The sequence below is a fragment of the Astyanax mexicanus genome, chromosome 11 (assembly GCF_023375975.1).
Source record: "Astyanax mexicanus isolate ESR-SI-001 chromosome 11, AstMex3_surface, whole genome shotgun sequence".
Taxonomy (NCBI): domain Eukaryota; kingdom Metazoa; phylum Chordata; class Actinopteri; order Characiformes; family Acestrorhamphidae; genus Astyanax; species Astyanax mexicanus.
In genome coordinates, this window is record NC_064418.1 from 21,772,943 (window position 1) to 21,795,197 (window position 22,255).

Genomic DNA, 22,255 nt, shown 5'->3' on the forward strand with positions numbered 1-22,255 from the left:
TATCTATCTATCTATCTATCTATCTATCTATCTATCTCGCTCTCTCGCTCTCTCGCTCTCTGTCTCTGTATCTGTATCTCCGCTAACAACCCTCGAACTGCGCGCCAGGATTTGCCGCTTTTGAATCTTTCCCTGAAGCAGTCACGTGGTTGTGTGCCGAAATGAAGCTTCGGACGTCATTGGTCACGTGATCTTTGTAGAACGAATCAAGCATCGGCTCAGTGATTCGAACCAATGCGTGTCGTTTTTTCAACACACGCCTCGAAGCTTCAGGTTCAAGGGTAGCATCACTACTTGTTAGTTTGTTTTAGTTTGTTTAATTAATAAAATAATTATTCTGCACTTACGTCCATCCCCTCACTTTTGTAACAACCATGACAAAGTGCGCTATAGATCGTTAAAATAGGGTCCTTCTCTCCATGTATAGTGACTAATGGTCTCATTAATATTAACCCTCAGAAAATAACAGGTGTGGATGGCCTGGACCCCTACTACTTGCATTTTGCATCCTTGGTTGCTTTATTTTAGAGCATATTACTGTGATTGGCCCCTGGGATTAGGGGCGTGGGCACTGTGACCACTGTAAATGAACTCAAAACTTACCTTTTATTGACTCCACCACACCCAAAATAACTCAAAACATTTACCATAACATAACATAACCCATGGCTCCCCCCGCCTTCTCATGCCACAGTCCCTCCCCCTAAGCTTTCAGCCAACAGGGTCAAAGGTCAGGTGTGACCTGGTGACTGGGGCAACAAAGCAAGACGGGGTGAGGAGAGCGGGGGATTCTGCTTCTTCATTTGGGCCCCCTTCTCATGATAATTTAATTAAGATATATATGTAATGCCACCTAGTGGCTTTTTTTGGTAGGAGCAGTGTGCACTAGGGGTGTCACAATTCTCTAAATCTTTGATTCGATTTTATTTCTGATTTTGGAAATAGACTAATCTAAAACTGGCCTATGCCAGTTTTAGATTAGTCTATGGTCAGTTATTGGTTTGATTCATCAAATTTACAATATCTTATTTCAAAAGGTGGGCTTGATATAAGTGATGCAAAGTGATACAAGTGATCTGTAATACACTACATTAGGCACTAATGGTCAAATTGAAATAATTTAATTAAGATATATATGTAATGTCATCTAGTGGCTACAGTGTGCTGCGCCATTTGCGTAGCGTGTTATGTCATTTGCGTAGAGCACGCGCTTGCGTAGCTTTGAGGGAGGGATCATCGATCCTCTTTTTGACTTCGAGGCTCGAAACCATTGCATAATTTTGATCGATTTAGATGAAATATCGAAATCGTTACACCCCTACAAAATTAATTTTCAAATGAATGCTGTGTTTTGATTAATTTAGGATTGCAGGATTACTGTAAGCTATAATTGCCGAAAATGTATTTAGCTAACCAGTTAGTTAGAAGCTGGATTTTGTGGATAGTACTATACTTAGTTTAAATGAATTTCTTAAGCCTGGTCTCTGCCCTAAAATTGTATGTTTTCCACCGGATCCAACTGATGAGCTAATAAACGAATATACAGTCATATGAAAAAGTTTGGGCACCCCTATCAATCTTAATCGTTTTTAGTTCTAACTATTTGGGTGTTTGCAACAGCCATTTCAGTTTGATATATCTAATAACTGATGGACAAAGTAATATTTCAGGATTGAAATGAGGTTTATTGTACTAACAGAAAATGTGCAATATGCATTTAACCAAAATTTGACTGGTGCAAAAGTATGGGCACCCTTATCATTTTATTGATTTGAATACTCCTAACTACTTTTTACTGACTTACTGAAGCACAAAATTGGTTTGGTAACCTCATTGAGCTTTGAACTTTATAGCCAGGTGTATCCAATCATGACAAAAGGTATTTAAGGTGGCCAGTTGCAAGTTGTTCTCCTATTTGAATTTCCTCTGAAGAGTGGCATCATGGGCTCATCAGAACAACTTTCAAATGATCTAAAAACAAAAATTGTTCAAAATAATTGGTCAGGGAAAGGATACAAAAAGTTGTCTCAGAGATTTAACCTGTCAGTTTCCACTGTGAGGAACATAGTAAGGAAATGGAAGACCACAGGGACAGTTCTTGTTAAGCCCAAAAGTGGCAGGCCAAGAAAAATATCAGAAAGGCAGAGAAGAAGAATGGTGAGATATCGACACCGTTCCAACTCCAGATTGTGCGGCCTGATTCGGGCTTGTATACAGGTTTTTGATCGGGCTACGCATTTTTTCCCATTGAAAATGAATGGGGAGAAATTTACGTCACACAATATGATGTACGAAACGATATGACGTACGGTTTTCGTACAATTGTCGTACAAAGTTTCCCCATAGAAATGAATGGGGGGCCCAAAGTTCTAACTCGCACACCAGCAGCTCTGCGCACGGAACCCCTTCTCTCCCCTGCTACTCCAGTACTGTGTGTGTATGGAGGAGCTGCTGTATGGAGCAGATACTGATCAAAAGTTTGGACACCCCGGCACCCCAGCCAGCACTCCAGTACTGAGTGTATGGAGGAGCTATTGGATAAACCAGCTGTCGGTCAAAAGTTTGGACACCCTGCACGGCCAGAGCGTCCATAGCAACGCCAAACACAATATAACCCAAAATAAGACAAGGGCACACCAGCAGGGCTAACAGGAACTTCAAGCTACACCAGACTGCTCTTTTACTTTACTTTCACTTCAGCTACGCTGTACCAGCAACAGCAAACGCGCTTTTTAGGGCGCTTTTCGGACAAGGTTGGGCTAGTTTCCTTAGGGGCGGGGCGTGGCAAACCCCCTCATTCACACTTTCTCTGTCTGCGGACCTCGGGGGCGTTACTCACGGCTTTAAAAGACAGCCTGGAGGCGCTGATTTCCTATATCGCCCGCAGGTGTGCACTAGAGTCCTATTTCTTCACTCACACTCGCCGAGGCGTCAGCCAAAGGCTTCAGCTGTTGTGTGAAGACCCTCTCGTGTGAAGACCAACGCAGGTAAAGACCTGCGAGTCTACATCGAAGGACGGTACCTAGAACTCCAGTACTGTGTGTAATGGAGCCACTGGTCAAAAGTTTGGACACCCCAGAGCCCCAGTACTGTGTGTAATGGAGCCACTGGTCAAAAGTTTGGGTACCCCGGCCAGCTCTGCAATCACACTCGCAGTTTCTGTAGGAACTGCAATCTAGTTAGTGTGATTGCAGTATGCAATCACAGTACTGTTATTCTTAAGTCTTCTTCTTATTATTATTAGTGTGTACTGTTCTTCTTAAGTCTTCTTCTTCTTCTTCTTATTATTATTATTATTATTATTATTATTATTATTATTATTATTATTAGTGTGATTGCAGTAATGCAATCACAGTACTGTTCTTCTTAAGTCTTCTTCTTCTTCTTCTTCTTCTTCTTCTTATTATTATTATTATTAGTGTGATTGCAGTAATGCAACCACAGTACTGTTCTTCTTAAGTCTTATTCTTCTTATTATTATTAGTGTGATTGCAGTAATGCAATCACAGTATTGTTCTTCTTAAGTCTTATTCTTCTTATTATTATTATTATTAGTGTGATTGCAGTAATTGCAGTCGTACGGTTTTCGTACAAATACTGTACGAAGTTTTCCTATAGAAATGAATGGGGGGCCCAAAGTTCTAACTCGCACACCAGCAGCTCTGCGCACGGAACCCCTTCTCTCCCCTGCTCCTCCAGTACTGTGAGTGTATGGAGGAGCTGCTGCATGGAGCAGCTATCAGTCAAAAGTTTGGACACCCCGGCACCCCAGCCAGGGCTTAGCAACCACTTATCAACACCTTAGCAACCACCTTAGCAACCACCTGGAAAACGTTAGCAACTGCCTAGCAACCACTTAGCAACCATGTGGAATATGTTAGCAACTGCCTAGCAACCGCTTAGTAACACCTTAGCAACCACCTGGAAAACGTTAGCAACTGCCTAGCAACTGCTTAGCAACCACTTTAGAAATGATCACAACTGCCTAGCAACCACTTAGCAACCATGTGGAATATGTTAGCAACTGCCTAGCAACCTCTTAGCAACCATTTTAGAAAAGATATCAACTGCCTAGCAACCGCTTAGCAACACCTTAGCAACCACCTGGAAAACATTAGCAACAGCCTAGCAACCACTTAGCAACACCTTAGCAACCACCTGGAAAATGTTAGCAACTGCCTAGCAACCACTTAGTAACCACCTGGAATACATTAGCAACTTCCTAGCAACCACTTAGCAACCACTTTAGAAATGATAGCAACTGCCTATCAACCAGTTATCAACACATTAGCAACCACCTGGAAAACATTAGAAACTGCCTAGCAACAGCTTAGCAACCACTTTAGAAATGAAAGCAACTGCCTAGCAACTACTTAGCCACCACTTAGCAACCACCTGGAAAACGTTAGCAACGGCCTAGCAACCACTTAGCAACCACTTTAGAAATGATAGCAACTGCCTAGCAACCACTTAGCAACACCTTAGCAACCACTAGGAAAATATTAGCAACTGCCTAGCAACCACTTAGCAACCACTTTAGAAATGATAGCAACTGCCTAGCAACTGCTTAGCAACACCTTAGCAACCACTAGGAAAACGTTAGCAACTGCCTAGCAACCACTTTAGGAATTATAGCAACTGCCTAGCAACCACTTAACAACATCTTAGCAACCACCTGGAAAATGTTAGCAACTGCCTAGCAACCACTTAGCAACCATGTGGAATATATATTAGCAACTGCCTAGCAGCCACTTAGCAACCACTTTAGAAATGATAGCAACTGCCTAGCAACCAGTTAGCTACACTTTAGCCACCACTTGGAAAATATTAGCAACTGCTTAGCAACCACCTAGCAACCACTTAGCAACCATGTGGAATATGTTAGCAACTGCCTAGCAACCGCTTAGCAACACCTTAGCAACCACCTGGAAAACGTTAGCAACTGCCTAGCAAACGCTTAGCAACCACTTTAGAAATGATCACAACTGCCTAGCAACCACTTAGCAACCATTTTAACTTTTCAACGTTATTAGCGTACTTTTCCAAGCCAACTTAAAAGTTCGTTCACGAACTTTGCCTTTTCTAGTTAAGTTGGCTTGGAAAAGCCAACTTCTTGTTCTTCGTAATCTTCTTATTCTACTTTTTAAGTTGGCTTGGAAAAGCCAACTTCTTGTTCTTCGCAATCTTCTTATTCTACTTATTATTATTATTATTATTATTCTCGCAACAAAATTTAAAACACTACTCCTCCCACAGCTTTTGACGTAGAATTAGAGTTGCACGGTGTACCGAAGGTTAGATTCTTTTTCAATACTACGTCATCACAAACGATTCGGTTCTTTAGTGTTCGATGCTTTCGATACTGTATATAGTCCAGTCACTAGCTTCAAATGAGTCAAATTAGTAGGCGCAATTTGATTCAGTTCATAAGAAAACTGATTCACACCGCAGCAGTCGGTGTGGCAGGATTCAGATAAACTTAGTATTCTGAACAAATGAATCGATTCACGTGTGAATCGATTCATTTGACTCGGTTGAGAGCGACACACGCATGTGCAAGCCAGCAGAGCAGCAGCGAATGTAGAATGGCGACGGCTAAAATAACAGATGTCTCTCGTCCGCGACTTGTGGACAAAACAGGCGCGAGGAGTGAAGTGTGGGCAAATTTTGCTTACATCGCTGATGAAGAAGGGAATCCGACCAACACCACAAACCCAGTTTGATTACCCAGAGATTTCCCACCACATTCCTCGGGCCGGGTCGGGTTCGGGCTCCAGAAAAATAGTCTGAGATGTAGGCGTCTGTTTTTTATTAATATTTTTATTTTTAAATAAAATAACGAAAATAACGAAAACTGAAAGTGAAACTAAACTACTTTATTTATAAACGCTGTTTTCACTCCCGCAGTTGTACAGCGGGGGGTGTTGTGCCGATTCTATCCGCGAAGCGTTATGTGTGGGACTAGAATATGAGCAGGAGGAGATCAAAGAGAACCTTTACCTGTGAGTAGCTCACATCAGAACACGCAAATCTCTCTCTCACTCTCGCTGTGTCTCTCTCTGTGTGTGTCTCTCTCTCTGTGTCTCTCTCTCTCTCTCGCACGTGAACGCCTCCGCGTTTGACCTGCAGCACTGTGTTTAGAAAAATCATTTTAATTAAATAATAGTTCTATGCTTCTTTGTTACAGTATTATTTAACATAATTCTGATCATATTTCGCTCATTCAAACAGCCTGAAAACAGCCAGTTTATGGTTTGGGTTGGGTCGGGCTCGGGCAGAACGTGCACGGGCTCGGGCTGGGTCGGGTCGGATTTTTTGGGCCCGATCTAACCTCTACAGAGGAGGGAACACCAGCAACCTGGCTGAGCATTAAGCAGACAAGCACCCTGATCTCTACAAAGAGCTGAGAAGTCGACAGGTTAGTGGAGTTAGTCAAGATACACTCTGTCTGTACACTGAACATGGGCTTATTAAAAACGGTAAACGGTTGATTAATAAAACGGAGCAGTAAGTGTTAAAATGAACATAACATTGTAATGTTCTTCTGTCTCTTTATTTTCCTTATTCAGAACTTAACTTCTGCCCGCCCGTCAGGTTCACATAGTCAGGCTACCATTACCTCTGGTTTTGGTTTTAGTTTTTTAGGAAGTGTTTAGATAATTATGTTATAGTTAAGGTTATAATAACGAAACTTGTTTTTTGTTCAAATGTTTAATTTTAGAATAAAAACGTTTGCACCGATTGTTCAATCGGTGTTGTTCAGTGTTCAATCCAGTTCAGTCAAAAATAAACATTTTATGTTCAGATATTTTTTTAGTTTTTTTCTTCTTCCAAGTATCGTTTTAGTATCGAAAATCGTGATACTACAGTTAGTATCGGTATCGAAGTCAAAAGTTTGGTATCGTGACAACCCTACGTAGAATCACAAAATTTTTCAGTATCGTAGGACCTATACCCGATTAGGTTGCTTGTGCTTTTTGAAGCGGTACATCGTACGGTTTTCGTAAAACTTCGTAATCGTACGCATTTGTTTCCCATAGGAATGAATGGGGCGAAATTTTAAACATCCGTAACCGCCCCAACTTTTGAGATACGAACACCAAATTCGGTGAGCTTATAGATCTTATCGAGATCTTTAAATTAATAGTTTTCCCAGAGTTCCATCTCGCACATGAGCAGCTCTGCGCACGGAACCCCTTCTCTCCCCTGCTCCTCCAGTACAGTGAGTGTATGGAGGAGCTGCTGTATGGAGCAGCTATCAGTCAAAAGTTTGGACACCCCGGCACACCAGCCAGGGCTAAGCGACCACTTATTAACTGCTTAGCAACCACCTTAGCAACCACCTGGAAAACGTTAGCAACTAGCAACACTTTAGAAATGAAAGCAACTGCCTAGCAACCACTTAGCAACACCTTAACAACCACTAGGAAAACGTTAGCTACTGCCTAGCAACCACTTAGCAACACCTTAGCAACCACTAGGAAAACGTTAGCAACTGCCTAGCAACCACTTAGCAACCACTTTAGAAATTATAGCAACTGCCTAGCAACCAGTTAGCAACACCTTAGCACCTCCAGGAAAACGTTAGAAACTGCCTAGCAACAGCTTAGCAACCACTTTAGAAATGATAGCAACTACCTAGCAACCACTTAGCAACACCTTAACAACCACTAGAAAAACGTTAGCAACTGCCTAGCAACCACTTAGCAACCACTTTAGAAATGAAAGCAACTGCCTAGCAACCATTTAGCAACCACTTAGCAACCACCTGGAAAACGTTAGCAAATGCCTAGCAACCACTTAGAAACCACTTTAGAAATGATAGCAACTGCCTAGCAACCACTTAGCAACACTTTAGCAGCCACTAGGAAAACGTTAGTAACTGCCTAGCAACCACTTAGCAATCACTTTAGAAATTATAGCAACTGCCTAGCAACCAGTTAGCAACACCTTAGCAACCACCAGGAAAACGTTAGAAACTGCCTAGCAACAGCTTAGCAACCACTTTAAAAACGATAGCATCTGCCTAGCAACCACTTAGCAACACCTTAACAACCACTAGGAAAACATTAGCAACTGCCTAGCAACCACTTAGCAACCACTTTAGAAATGATAGCAACTGCCTAGCAACCACCTAGCAACACCTTAGCATCCACCCCGCATACCATAGCAACACCTTAGCAACCACCTAGCAACACCCTAGCAACCACCTAGCAAGGCCTTAGCAACCACCCCGGATACCATAGCAACACCTTAGCAACCACCTAGCAACACCCTAGCAACCACCTTGCAACCCCCCCGGATACCATAGCAACACCTTAGCAACCACCTAGCAACACCTTAGCAACCACCTAGCAACACCTTAGCAACCACTGCGGATACCATAGTAACACCTTAGCAACCGCCTAGCAACACCCTAGCAACACCTTAGCAACCACCAGGAAAACGTTAGAAACTGCCTAGTAACAGCTTAGCAACCACTTAGCAACCACCTGGAAAACATTAGCAACTGCCAACTGATGATACGTCGTACGGTTTTCGTACAAATGTCGTACGAAGTTTCCCCATAGAAATGAATGGGGGGCCCAGAGTTCCATCTCGCACACGAGCAGCTCTGCGCACGGAACCCCTTCTCTCCCCTGCTCCTCCAGTACTGTGAGTGTATGGAGGAGCTGCTGTATGGAGCAGCTATCAGTCAAAAGTTTGGACACCCCGGCACCCCAGCCAGGGTTTAGCAACCACCTATTAACTGCTTAGCAACCACCTTAGCACCCACCTGGAAAACGTTAGCAACTGCCTAGCAAGCACTTAGCAACACCTTAGCAACCACCTGGAAAACGTTAGCAACTGCCTAGCAACCACTTAGTAACCACCTGGAATACATTAGCAACTTCCTAGCAACCACTTAGCAACCACCTGGAAAATGTTAGGAACTGCCTAACAACAGCTTAGCAACCACGTTAGAAATGAAAGCAACTGCCTAGCAACCAGTTAGCAACACCTTAGCAACCACCAGGAAAACGTTAGGAACTGCCTAACAACAGCTTAGCAACCACGTTAGAAATGAAAGCAACTGCCTAGCAACCACTTAGCAACCACTTTAGAAACGATAGCAACTGCCTAGCAACCACTTAGCAACACCTTAACAACCACTAGGAAAACGTTAGAAACTGCCTAGCAACCACTTAGCAACCACTTTAGAAATGATAGCAACTGCCTAGCAACCAAATAGCAACAGCTTAGCAACCACCTGAAAAATGTTAGCAACTGCCTAGCAACCACTTATCAATCATGTGGAATATGTTAGCAAATGCCTAGCAACCACCTAGCAACCATGTGGAATATGTTAGTAACTGCCTAGCAACCACTTAGCAACCACTTAGCAACCACTTTAGAAACGATAGCAACTGCCTAGCAACCACTTAGCAACACCTTAACAACCACTAGGAAAACGTTAGCAACTGCCTAGCAACCACTTTGCAACCACCTGGAAAACGTTATCAACTGCATAGCAACCACTCTAGAAATGATAGCAACTGCCTAGCAACCACTTAGCAAACACTTTAAAAATTATAGCAACTACCTAGCAACCACTTAGCAACCACCTGGAAAACGTTAGCAACTGCTTAGCAACAGCTTAGCAAACACTTTAGAAATGACAGCAACTGCCTAGCAACCACTAAGTAACCACGTGGAATATGTTAGCAACTGCCTAGCAACCACTTTAGAAATGACAGAAACTGCCTAGCAACCACGAAGCAACCACTTAGCAACCACATGGAAAACGCTAGCAACTGCCTAGCAACCATTTAGCAACCACTTTAGAAACACCTTAGCAACCGCCTAGCAACACCTTAGCAACCACCTAGCAACCACCTAGCAACACCTTAGCAACCACCCCAGATACCATAGCAACACCTTAGCAACCACCTAGCAACACCTTAGCAACCCCCCGGATATCATAGCAACACCCTAGCAACCACCTAGCAACCACCAAGCAACACCTTAGCAACCACCCCGGATACCATAGCAACACCTTAGCAACCACCTAGCAACCACCTAGCAACACCTTAGCAACCACCCCAGATACAGTAGCAACACCTTAGCAACCACCTAGCAACACCCTAGCAACCACCTAGCAACACCTTAGCAACCACCCCAGATACCATAGCAACACCTTAGCAACCACCTAGCAAACCGTTAGCAACCACCTAGCAACATCTTAGCAACCACCCCGGATACCATAGCAACACCTTAGCAACAACCTAGCAACACCCTAGCAACCACCTAGCAACACTTTAGCAACCACCTGGTTTATGTTAGCAACTGCCTAGCAACCAGTTAGCAACAGCTTAGCAACCACCTGGAAAATATTAGCAACTGCCTAGCAACAGCTTAGCAACCACTTCAGAAATGATAGCAACCACCTAGCAACACATTAGCAATCAAAAGCTTAACCAAAAGTTTTACGATTTCATCATTTGAACAAATGTTTTTAGATTTCAGCGTTTAACCAAAGGTTTTAGATTTCATCGTTGAACCAAACGTTTTTAGATTTCAGCATTTAACGAAACGTTTTTAGATTTCAGCATTTTTAGCATTTAGCGTTTAGCCAAAGGTTAACAGCATATCAATGACTCTTCACACTCTTCAGACAGAAACAGCTTAGCAACCATTTAAAATTTTTAACGTTATTAGCGTTCTTTTCCAAGCCAACTTAAAGTACGTTCACGAACTTTGCCTTTTCTAGTTAAGTTGGCTTGGAAAAGCCAACTTACTGTTCTTCGTAATCTTATTATTATTAAGTTGGCTTGGAAAACCCAACTTATTGTTCTTTGTTTTCTTCTTATTAAGTTGGCTTGGAAAAGCCAACTTACTGTTCTTCGTTTTCTTCTTCTTATTATTATTCTTACGCCTTTTTTTCTGGACGCTACTCCTCCTAGAGCTTTTATCGTAGAATCACGAAACTTTCACGGATCGTAGGACCTATAGTGAATTACGTTGCTTGTGCTTTTTGGAGCAATTTATCGTACCGTTTTCATAAAAACTTCGTAAACGTACGCATTTTTTCCCCATAGGAATGAATGGGGGAGAATTTTGAACGTCCGTGACGGTCACAATTTTTGAGATACGGAGACCAAATTCGGCGAGCTAATAGATCTTATCAAGATCTTTAAACTAATAGGTTGCGAAGCGATACAACGTACGGTTTTCGTACAAATGTCGTACGAAGTTTTCCCATAGAAATGAATGGGGGACCCAGAGTTCCATCTCACACACGAGCAGCTCTGCGCACGGAACCCCTTCTCTCCCCTGCTCCTCCAGTACTGTGAGTGTATGGAGGAGCTGCTGTATGGAGCAGCTATCAGTCAAAAGTTTGGACACCCCGGGCACCCCAGCCAGCGCTTTGCAACCACCTATTAACTGTTTAGCAACCACTCTCTCTTTCTCACTCTCTCTCTACTTCTCTCACTCATTCTTTCTCACTCTCTCTCTACTTCTCTCACTCTCTCTTTCTCACTCTCTCTCTACTTTTCACTCTCTCTTTTGCTCTCTACTTCTCTGTTTCTCACTCTCTCTTTTGCTCTCTACTTCTCTACTTCTCACTCTCTCTTTTGCTCTCTGCTTCTCTAATTCTCACTCTCTCTTTTGCTCTCTACTTCTCACACTCTCTTTTGCTCTCTACTTCTCTATTTCTCACTCTCTTTTGCTTTCTACTTCTCTATTTCTCACTCTCTCTTTTGCTCTCTACTTCTCGCTCTCTCTTTTGCTCTCTACTTCTCACTCTCTCTTTTGCTCTCTACTTCTCTATTTCTCACTCTCTCTTTCTCACTCTCTCTATACGTCTCTATTTCTCACTCTCTCTTTTGCTCTCTACTTCTCTATTTCTCACTCTCTTTTGCTCTCTACTTCTCTATTTCTCACTCTTTCTTTCTCACTCTCTCTCTACGTCTCTATTTCTCACACTCTCTTTCTCACTCTCTCTACTTCTCTATTTCTCACTCTCTCTTTTGCTCTCTACTTCTCTATTTCTCACTCTCTCTACGTCTCTATTTCTCACTCTCTCTTTTGCTCTCTACTTCTCTATTTCTCACTCTCTTTTGCTCTCTACTTCTCTATTTCTCACTCTTTCTTTCTCACTCTCTCTCTACGTCTCTATTTCTCACACTCTCTTTCTCACTCTCTCTACTTCTCTATTTCTCACTCTCTCTTTTGCTCTCTACTTCTCTATTTCTCACTCTCTCTACGTCTCTATTTCTCACTCTCTCTTTTGCTCTCTACTTCTCTATTTCTCACTCTCTTTTGCTCTCTACTTATCTCTTTCTCACGCTCTATGTCTCTATATCTTTTTCTCTCTACTTCTCTATTTCTCACTCTCTCTTTTGCTCTTTACATTTCTTTATTTCTCACTCTCTCTTTCTCACTCTCTCTCTACTTCTCTATTTCTCACTCTCTTTTGCTCTCTACTTCTCTATTTCTCACTCTCTTTCTCACTCTACTTCTGAATTTCTCACTCTCTTTCTCACTCTCTCTCTACGTCTCTATTTCTCACTCTCTCTTTTACTCTCTACTTCTCTATTTCTCACTCTTTCTTTCTCTCTTTCTCACTCTCTCTCTCTACGTCTCAATTTCTCTTTCTCGCTACTTTTCTATTTCTCTATTCTCTCTTACTCTTTCTTTATTTCTCGCTCTTCTCTCTACTTCTCTTTCACTCTACTTTTCTGTCTTGCTTTCTCTTTCTATCTATCTCTCTACTACTTCCTCTTTCTTTCTCTACTTCTTTATTTCTCGAGAAGGCCCAGATACGGGTCTTTTGCCAGGAGTTTACTGCTTTCTCTACCTTCAATCTTAGACGTGCAGTTGGTGTGCTGGAGCAGGACATTACCAGAATCCACACTGTAATGATACAACAAAATGTGGTGGACTTACGGGCAGAACTTACTGTGAAGCTGCAGGAACTGAGTGACATTTTACATAAAAAGGCGAAGGGAGCTTTGGTTCGGTCCAGGTTTGTGTCTGTGCAGGATATGGATGCCCCTACTGCATTCTTTTTTAATCTTGAAAAGTCTAATTCCCAGCACAAGACACTGGTCTCTGTTCGTAAGGAGGATGGGACAGTTACGACAGACTTGGTAGAGGTGAAGAGGCTGGCTGTGGGTTTTTATGCTGAGTTGTTTACGGCCCGCCCTCCGGATCAGCAGTGCATTGAGACTCTTCATGAGGATCTACCTCACCTGGATGGACAGCAGCAACAGGAACTGGACACTGCTTTATCTTTTGAGGAGGTTACTAAGGCTGTTTACCAGCTCTCTTCTGGGCGAGCACCTGGTGTTGATGGTTTACCAATTGACTTTTATAAGACTTTTTGGGGAATTATTGGGAAGGACTTGTTTGAAGTTTTGCTGGCTAGTTTTGAAGCTGGTGTACTTCCAATGAGCTGTCAGAGGGCTGTTTTATCTCTTTTACCAAAGAAGGGGGATCTCTGTTTTTTAAAAAATTGGAGGCCTGTATCACTTCTATGTTCTGATTATAAGATTTTATCACGCTGTATAGCAAACAGGTTAAAAGGGGTCCTGCAAAGGGTAATACATGAAGATCAGACTTACTGTGTACCGAAAAGATCTATTTATGATAATTTGTTTTTACTTCGTGATATGGTTGACTATGCAAAAGTGTGTAAATCGGAGTTTGGTTTTTTATCCCTTGACCAGGAGAAAGCTTTTGATCATGTAGATCATGATTATCTTTTTTCTACCATGAGAGCTTTCGGTTTTGGAGATTTTATTGCTTGGGTTAAGCTGTTATATTCGGGTGCTGTGTGTTTACTCAAGGTAAGGGGTGGTCTGAGCGTTCCTGTTCCTGTTGGCAGGGGGATAAGGCAAGGTTGCCCCCTGTCTGGACAATTGTATTCACTTGTAGTAGAACCTCTTCTCTGTTTGCTTAGGAAGAGACTGTCTGGTTTACAGATTGAGAAGTGTTTAATTAAGGTTTCTGCCTATGCCGATGACATTACTGCAGTAATACGACATGAGCAAGATGTGGTGTCCCTAGAAACAGCATTGCAGGTTTATGGTTCAGCCTCTTCTGCAAAGCTAAATTGGGATAAAACAGAAGCACTTTGGTGTGGTTCTGTTAGTAGAGAGTACTCTTTACCAGCACTTCCAGGTGGTATTAAGTGGAGTCGGACCGGGCTGAAGTTTTTAGGGGTGTGGTTGGGAAATGATTATGCTAAGGCCAGGAACTGGGAAGGTGTAGTTGAAAAGGTTCGTGCCAGGTTGTCTAAATGGTCTTGGTTGCTTCCCCAGTTATCATATAGGGGTCGAGTTCTTGTCGCCAACAACCTCATTGCTTCTGCTTTATGGCATAAGTTCACTGTGCTTAATCCGCCAAGGTATCTGATTGATGCTGTTCAGAAGGCACTGGTGAACTTCTTCTGGAGTGGACAACACTGGCTGAGAGCTGCAGTCCTGTACCTCCCTGTGCAGGAGGGTGGACAGGGGTTAATTGATATTCGATCCAGAGTTGCTGCACTGCGGCTGCAGGCTGTACAAAAGCTGCTGTATCATTATCCCCACAGCTGGATGGATGTTGCTTGTGCTCTCCTGAGGGCTGCGGGTAGATTGGGGTTGGACAGACACCTGTTCTCTATTCGTTTGGGAATAGTGGATTTGGGTGGCCTGACTCCTTTCTATTTAGCGGCTGTGGAGGCGTGGCAGCTTTTCTCTTTTTCCAGGGAGAGTGATGCTGCTCCATCTGGATGGATTTTTGAGGAGCCGCTGTTTCTTAACTCGTTTTTTTCATCGCTCAACCAGGTTTCAGGGGCTGTGAGGATTGGGCTGCTGGAACAAGGTATCTCTAAGGTCTGCCACTTACGGAGGAGTGTGGACTGGGTATCAGAGGAACAGTTGGCAGAGATGGTCGGTCCTAGGTCAGTACGCCTGGCTTCACAGGTACTGAACAAGCTGAAGTCTGACCTGTCTGCCCCTTTACAGACCTACTTGGATGTCACTCCTGTTGACCAGTGCCAGAATGAAGAGTGTGTGTTCCCTGAGCTGGTGATGGACCTGGGCTGGGAGGGCTGGCAGGAGGGTCGGGGGATGCTTTTGTCGCTGGGCACCCTGCCTCTAGGCCTTTTTAGCACGCTGAAGAAGGGGGCATTGTATGTTGGCTGTGTTAAAGCACTGAACTTTCATAGTCTGAGAGATCTGCGAGAGACTAAGTGGACAGAGGTTGTTGAGACTGACTCTTCCCCTAAAGGTAGCTGGCGGTCCCTGTACAAAAACCCACTGAGAAGAGGGTGGGTGACCTCCAGTGGAGGATTGTGCATGGTATTATAGCTACAAACAGACATGCGGCACGGATTGGTCCCTCACTTGGTGATGGTTGTCCTTTTTGTGGGACTTCAGAGACAGTTTTCCATGTGTTTCTCCAGTGTGTGCAGCTGGGTCCTCTTCTGGTTTTAATCAAGGATTGGGGGTTGAAATTTTTGGGCTCTTTTAATGAGAGTCTTTTTATTTTTGGCCCTAAGTACTCTGTGGCAAAAAAGACAGAATGGTGATTTTGAATTTTTTATATGGTGTTGCCAAACTGGCCATATGGTGTACTAGAAAGAACAAAATTAAAGGGCGTGGGGGTACTGACCCGGTCTTGATGGTCAGGGGGCTGATTATGAAGAGGCTTCGTATTGAGTTTGCCTATCACAGTCTCATTGATAATGTGGACTTGTTCTTTGCTGTGTGGGGGGCTGGGGGTTTGCTTTGTGAACCTGAGGAGTTTGGAGGGTTTGTGCTAAATGTGTGAGCTGATTTCTCTGTGTACTGATTGACCCTGATTTGTTTTTCTTTTAGTATTTTGTTTTTCTCTATTTTGTTCTGGTTTATTTTTAATTATTTTTTAATTATTTTCTGTTTTCAGTTTTAAACATTGTTTTTTATATGGACAGTGTTTAATTAAAGGTGTGTTGAAGTCGAAGTCTCACAACCACCCCGGATACCATAGCAACACCTTAGCAACCATCTAGCAACACCTTAGCAACCACCTAGCAACCACCAAGCAACACCTTAGCAACCACCTAGCAACACCTTAGCAACCAACCCAGATACCATAGCAACCGCCTAGCAACACCTTAGCAAGCACCCCGGATACCATAGCAACACTTTAGCAACCACCTAGCAACACCTTAGCAACCACCTAGCAACCACCTAGCAACACCTTAGCAACCACCCCGGAATCCATAGCAACCGCTTAGCAACCGCCTAGCAACACCCTAGCAACCACCTAGCAACACCTTGGCAACCACCCTGGATACCATAGCAACACCTTAGCAACCATCTAGCAACACCTTAGCAACCACCTAGAAACACCTTAGCAACCACCCAAGATACCATAGCAACACCTTAGCAACCACCTAGCAACAGAAAGAACAAAATTAAAGGGCGTGGGGGTACTGACCCGGTCTTGATGGTCAGGGGGCTGATTATGAAGAGGCTTCGTATTGAGTTTGCCTATCACAGTCTCATTGATAATGTGGACTTGTTCTTTGCTGTGTGGGGGGCTGGGGGTTTGCTTTGTGAACCTGAGGAGTTTGGAGGGTTTGTGCTAAATGTGTGAGCTGATTTCTCTGTGTACTGATTGACCCTGATTTGTTTTTCTTTTTGTATTTTGTTTTTCTCTATTTTGTTCTGGTTTATTTTTAATTATTTTTAATTATTTTCTGTTTTCAGTTTTAAACATTGTTTTTTATATGGACAGTGTTTAATTAAAGGTGTGTTCAAGTCGAAGTCTCACACTCTCTTTTGCTCTCTACTTCTCTATTTCTCACTCTCTTTCGCTTTCTACTTCTCTATTTCTCACTCTCTCTTTTGCTCTCTACTTCTCGCTCTCTCTTTTGCTCTCTACTTCTCACTCTCTCTTTTGCTCTCTACTTCTCTATTTCTCACTCTCTCTTTCTCACTCTCTCTCTACGTCTCTATTTCTCACTCTCTCTTTTGCTCTCTACTTCTCTATTTCTCACTCTTTCTTTCTCACTCTCTCTCTCTACGTCTCTATTTCTCACACTCTCTTTCTCACTCTCTCTACTTCTCTATTTCTCACTCTCTCTTTTGCTCTCTACTTCTCTATTTCTCACTCTCTCTATGTCTCTATTTCTCACTCTCTCTTTTGCTCTCTACTTCTCTATTTCTCACTCTCTTTTGCTCTCTACTTATCTCTTTCTCACGCTCTGTCTCTATATATTTTTCTCTCTACTTCTCTATTTCTCACTCTCTCTTTTGCTCTCTACTTCTCTATTTCTCACTCTCTCTATGTCTCTATTTCTCACTCTCTCTTTTGCTCTCTACTTCTCTATTTCTCACTCTCTTTTGCTCTCTACTTATCTCTTTCTCACGCTCTGTCTCTATATATTTTTCTCTCTACTTCTCTATTTCTCACTCTCTCTTTTGCTCTTTACATTTCTTTATTTCTCACTCTCTCTTTCTCTCTTTCTCACTCTCTCTCTCTACTTCTCTATTTCTCACTCTCTTTTGCTCTCTACTTCTCTATTTCTCACTCTCTTTCTCACTCTACTTCTGAATTTCTCACTCTCTTTCTCTCTCTCTCTACGTCTCTATTTCTCACTCTCTCTTTTACTCTCTACTTCTCTATTTCTCACTCTCTCTCTCTCTACGTCTCAATTTCTCTTTCTCGCTACTTTTCTATTTCTCTATTCTCTCTTACTCTTTCTTTATTTCTCGCTCTTCTCTCTACTTCTCTTTCACTCTACTTTTCTATGTCTTGCTTTCTCTTTCTATCTATCTCTCTACTACTTCCTCTTTCTTTCTCTACTTCTTTATTTCTCGATGTCCCTTTTTCTCTAATTCTCTTTTTCTCGCTCAATATTTCTCTCAACTTGTCACTCTTTTTCTCACATTCTCGTGTGTTCTTTCTCTTTTTCTCGCAATTTTCTCCCTACTTCTTTATTTCTTGCTCTCCCTTTTTCTGTACTTCTACATTTAACACTCTCTTTTTCTCTACTTCAACCATTTTAGAAATGATAGCAACAACCTAGCAACCAGTTATCAACACCTTTGCAACCACCTGGTAAACATTAGCAACTGCCTAGCAACCACTTTAGAAATGATCACAACCGCTCAGCAACCATCTGGAATATGTTAGCAACTGCCTAGCAACCAGTTAGCAACACCTTACCAACCACCTGGAAAATGTTAGCAACTGCCTAGAAACCACTTAGCAACCACTTTAGAAATGATCACAACTGCCTAGCAACCACTTAGCAACCATGTGGAATACGTTAGCAACTGCCTAGCAACCAGTTAGCAACACCTTAGCAACCACCTGGAAAACGTTAGCAACTGCCTAGCAACTGCTTAGCAACCACTTTAGAAATATTAGCAACTGCCTAGCAACCAGTTAGATACACCTTAGCAACCACCTGGAAAACATTAGCAAGTGCCTAGCAACCACTTAGCAACCATGTGGAATACGTTAGCAACTGCCTAGTAACCATTTAGCAACCACCTCGGATACCATAGCAACACCTTAGCAACCGCCTAGCAACCACCTAGCAACACCTTAGCAACCACCCCGGATACCATAGCAACACCTTAGCAACCACCTAGCAACCACCTAGCAACACCTTAGCAACCACCCCGGATACCATAGCAACACCTTAGCAACCATCTAGCAACACCTTAGCAACCACCTAGCAACCACCAAGCAACACCTTAGCAACCACCTAGCAACACCTTAGCAACCAACCCAGATACCATAGCAACCGCCTAGCAACACCTTAGCAAGCACCCCGGATACCATAGCAACACTTTAGCAACCACCTAGCAACACCTTAGCAACCACCTAGCAACCACCTAGCAACACCTTAGCAACCACCCCGGAATCCATAGCAACCGCTTAGCAACCGCCTAGCAACACCCTAGCAACCACCTACCAACACCTTGGCAACCACCCGGGATACCATAGCAACACCTTAGCAACCATCTAGCAACACCTTAGCAACCACCTAGAAACACCTTAGCAACCACCCAAGATACCATAGCAACACCTTAGCAACCACCTAGCAACACCTTAGGAACCACCCCAGACACCATAGCAACACCTTAGCAACCGCCTAGCAACACCTTAGCAACGACCTAGAAACACCTTAGCAACCACCCAAGATACCATAGCAACACCTTAGCAACCACCTAGCAACACCTTAGGAACCACCCCAGACACCATAGCAACACCTTAGCAACCGCCTAGCAACACCTTAGCAACCAGCTTGCAACCACCTAGCAGCACCTTAGCAACCACCCCGGATACCATAGCAATACCTTAGCAACCGCCTAGCAACACCTTAGCAACCATCACAGATACCATAGCAACACCTTAGCAACCACCTAGCAACACCTTAGCAACCATCTAGCAACACCTTAGCAACCAACTAGCAACACCTTAGCAACCACCCCAGATACCATAGCAACACCTTAGCAACCACCTAGCAACACCTTAGGAACCACCCCAGACACCATAGCAACACCTTAGCAACCGCCTAGCAACACCTTAGCAACCACCTTGCAACCACCTAGCAGCACCTTAGCAACCACCCGGGATACCATAGCAATACCTTAGCAACCGCCTAGCAACACCTTAGCAACCTCCCTGGATACCATAGCAACACCTTAGCAACCACCACAGATACCATAGCAACACCTTAGCAACCACCTAGCAACACCTTAGCAACCACCTAGCAACACCTTAGCAACCACCTAGCAACCACCTAGCAACACCTTAGCAACCACCTAGCAACACCTTAGCAACCACCTAGCAACACCTTAGCAACCACCCCAGATACCATAGCAACACCTTAGCAACCACCTAGCAACACCTTAGCAACCACCTAGCAACACCTTGGCAACCACCCCGGATACCATAGCAACACCTTAGCAACCGCCTAGCAACACCTTAGCAACCACCTAGCAACCACCTAGCAACACCTTAGCAACCACCCCGGATACCATAGCAACACCTTAGCAACCGCCTAGCAACACCTTAGCAACCACCTAGCAACCACTTAGCAACACCTTAGCAACCACCCCAGATACCATAGCAACACCTTAGCAACCGCCTAGCAACACCCTAGCAACCACCTAGCAACCACCTAGCAACACCCTAGCAACCACCCCGGATACCATAGCAACACCTTAGCAACCGCCTAGCAACACCCTAGCAACCACCTAGCAACACCTTAGCAACCACCCCGGATACCATAGCAACACCTTAGCAACCGCCTAGCAACACCCTAGCAACCACCTAGCAACACCTTAGCAACCACCCTGGATACAATAGCAACACCTTAGCAACCGCCTAGCAACACCCTAGCAACCACCTAGCAACCACCTAGCAACACCTTAGCAACCACCTTGCAACCACCTAGCAAAACCTTAGCAACCACCCCGGATACCATAGCAACACCTTAGCAACCGCCTAGCAACACCTTAGCAACCACCTAGCAACATCTTAGCAACCAACCCGGATACCATAGCAACACCTTAGCAACCACCTAGCAACACCTTAGCAACCACCTAGCAACACCTTAGCAGATACCAGCCAGCACTGCAATCACACTCGCAGTTTCTGCAATCTAGTTAGTGTGATTGCAGTATGCAATCACAGTATTGTTCTTCTTAAGTCTTATTCTTATTAGTGTGATTGCAGTATGCAATCACAGTATTGTTCTTCTTAAGTCTTATTCTTCTTATTAGTGTGATTGCAGTAATGCAATCACAGTATTGTTCTTCTTAAGTCTTATTCTTCTTATTATTATTATTATTAGTGTGATTGCAGTAAAGCAATCACAGTATTGTTCTTCTTAAGTCTTATTCTTCTTCTTCTTATTAGTGTGATTGCAGTAATGCAATCACAGTATTGTTCTTCTTAAGTCTTATTCTTCTTCTTATTATTAGTGTGATTGCAGTAATGCAATCACAGTATTGTTCTTCTTAAGTCTTATTCTTATTAGTGTGATTGCAGTAATGCAATCACAGTATTGTTCTTCTTAAGTCTTATTCTTCTTCTTCTTCTTCTTCTTCTTCTTCTTATTATTAGTGTGATTGCAGTATGCAATCACAGTATTGTTCTTCTTAAGTCTTATTCTTCTTCTTCTTCTTATTATTATTAGTGTGATTGCAGTAATGCAATCACAGTATTGATCTTCTTAAGTCTTATTCTTATTATTATTATTATTATTATTATTCCACCTGTTTTTTGTCCGGTTAACTAGTGCCGCAGTTTTCGAAATATCGACTTCGTTCAAAAGAGAAAACGTGCGTCCATATCGGGAATGGTGGGCTTGTATACAGCTTTCCGATCGGACTTACGTTTTTCGTAAAAACTTCGTAAGTACGCGTTTTTTTGACCATTGAAAATGAATGGGCAGAACTTTGCACGCCCGTGGACGTCGCAATTTTTGAAATACGAAGATGAAACCAATTGAGGACCTGTAGAACTTATTGAGCTCTTTCCGAAAATATGCGTTACGAAAAGTTACGACGTACGGATTTCGTACGAATGTCGTACGAAGTGGCCCCATTGGAATGAATGGGGCCAATCGGAGGACGGCAGCTAGATCGAAGGACAGGTAGCTAGAACTCCAGTACTGTGAGTGTATGGAGCAGCTATGGGATAAATCAGCGTTAGGTCAAAAGTTTGGACACCCCGGCCCCCCCCCAGTACTGTGTGTAATGGAGCCATGGGTCAAAAGTTTGGACACCCCGGCCCCCCAGTACTGTGTGTAATGGAGCCACGGGTCAAAAGTTTGGACACCCCCGAACGGCCAGAGCAACCTAGCGTGCATAGCTGATTGATGTATTTGCACGTTGCGTAGCAACGTGCAAACACCATTTAATCTAATTGATGCATATACATCACCTAGCAACCACCTAGAAACACCATAGCAACCACCCCGGATACCATAGCAACACCTTAGCAACCGCCTAGCAACACCCTAGCAACCACCTAGCAACCACCTAGCAACACCTTGGCAACCATCCCGGATACCATAGCAACACCTTAGCAACCGCCTAGCAACACCCTAGCAACCACCTAGCAACCACCTAGCAACACCTTAGCAACCACCCCAGATACCATAGCAACACCTTAGCAACCGCCTGGCAACACCTTAGCAACCACCTAGCAACCACCTAGCAACACCTTAGTAACCACCACAGATACCATAGCAACACCTTAGCAACCGCCTAGC

At 43.4% G+C, this 22,255-nt stretch overlaps 1 protein-coding gene and 1 long non-coding RNA gene across 3 annotated transcripts in view; both read right to left on the reverse strand.

Moving 5' to 3' along the window:
* Positions 1–22,255, reverse strand: part of LOC103044907 (glycerol kinase) — a 364,431-nt gene that overhangs the window by 268,115 nt on the left and 74,061 nt on the right. The gene's annotated exons all lie outside the window — the stretch shown is intronic.
* Positions 5,842–9,302, reverse strand: LOC125805056 (uncharacterized). The gene is made up of 2 exons (XR_007441337.1): positions 8,819–9,302; positions 5,842–7,331 (listed from the first exon to the last, which is right to left on the reverse strand). It is a non-coding gene; the product is annotated as an uncharacterized LOC125805056 (long non-coding RNA).